The sequence below is a fragment of the Schistocerca serialis genome, chromosome 4 (genome assembly GCF_023864345.2).
Source record: "Schistocerca serialis cubense isolate TAMUIC-IGC-003099 chromosome 4, iqSchSeri2.2, whole genome shotgun sequence".
Taxonomy (NCBI): domain Eukaryota; kingdom Metazoa; phylum Arthropoda; class Insecta; order Orthoptera; family Acrididae; genus Schistocerca; species Schistocerca serialis.
Genome location: NC_064641.1, coordinates 883,343,025 through 883,344,833, shown reverse-complemented (window position 1 = coordinate 883,344,833; position 1,809 = coordinate 883,343,025).

Genomic DNA, 1,809 nt, shown 5'->3' with positions numbered 1-1,809 from the left:
AAACTCCTGGTTCTCCACGACAAAAAAAGCACGAATGTCAAAATCGAAATTCAAGGCAATGATGATTGTTTTTTTTTGACATCAAAGGGATTGTGCACATTGATTGGGTACCAGAGGGACAAACAGTGAATCAGCATTACTACATTAGCGTCCTGGCTACCCTACGTGAGCGAGTACGGAGAAAACGGAACGATTTGTGGAGAAAAAAGTCATGGATCCTTCACCAAGACAATGTCCCAGCTCACAGTGCGTTGTCAGTGAAGACGTTTTTGGCAAAACACAACGTTCCCATCTTAGATCATCCATCCTACCCACCTGATTTGGCCCCCTGTGACTTTTTTCTTTTCCCTAAAGTCAAGTCAGCTTTGAAAGGAACTAGATTTGAGACTGTTGAAGCAGTAAAAGAAAAAGAGACGGAAGTAATGTATAGACTTACCGAAAATGATCTGCAGCATTGCTATGAACAGTGGAAAATTCGTATGGAGCGGTGTAGAGACCGAGGAGGAGAGTACATTGAAGGAGATAACATGAAATTGTAAATAATTGTAAATAAATGTTTTTTCCAGCATCAGTCCGGTTTTTTTCTAGCCGCACCTCGTATTCCGTGACTTTGCTAACGATTTTTTTCCTAAGAGTAGACTTGACTAAGGAAGGACATATTTGCAAAGGAGATTTACTTCTACTAAAAGAAATGACAGGCGCCATTGCTGCGAGATACCATAAAATATTAATTTTTGTCAATATACGCTCTTGTAAGAAGCTGAGTAGCCTACGAAGTAGTTGAGCACTGAGAAGAACGTTTTTATGAAATAAAAATTGTTATCTTAAAAGATAAAATTTTTTCTCACTTCTGAAGTGAATATTATGGCCATTTTTCCTCTCCTCGTAATTACGATACAAAGTGCAAGCAAACAAACAGAATACAGGATTCTGAATGCTAGGTAGTACTGTGCGATCCCTATTTACTAACACGGTCTTTTGGAATGAACAGATTCTCTTTTGTGAAAAGCGAAAATTGCCCTACCGACACAGGCTATCATAGTTGAGAATCGTATCCGTCTGACTTGCTCTTCAATAACAGCGTCAAGAATTTTTCAGAGCTACATTACGACGCAGGTCTTGAACCTTGGGTGCACTCGACTGCACTCCGCAGACGCCACACATTATTGCAAAATTAATAATTTACTCTTTTTCAGCCAAGAAAACAGTAATTAAGAGCCACATCACTAAATATTTTATTTTTGAAGAAAAAGTCAATTTCAATTTTCATATTCAAAAGTAACACCAAAGGACAGATTTTTTAAATCATTTAATACTAGGAAGGAAAAAAGACCTGGTAAGATTAGGTAACAGTAGTGATAATCAATTTTGCAGTGGAAAGTTTCGAGGCTGCCAGTCTATTTGTTCTTTTTGCTCTTATCGGGAATAATAATTTTTCTAGTGGCCAAGGGAGATTCATTAGAACTTCCATTTTCAAGTCATAGCGCCCGAATTTATAACAAGATTAGTGCATCAAATTTCACCGTTCGTCAACACATTGTGCCGTGCCATAAGACCTCTCCTTTTAATTATTACTCTGGCAATGAAGTCAGGCATTATGACGCGAAACTGGATACACACTATCTGGTCGAAAGTATCTGGGCACCTATTAGCAGACATTACTATGGCGTGTCTCCACCCTTCGCCTTTATAATGGTTTTCCTGAGGACACTTTCAGTGAGAAGTCTAAATGCCTGTGGTGGAATGACAGCCCATTCCTCAAGGGTCAAAACCAGAGAAAGTCCGGAGGGGAACTGATCTTTTAACTCA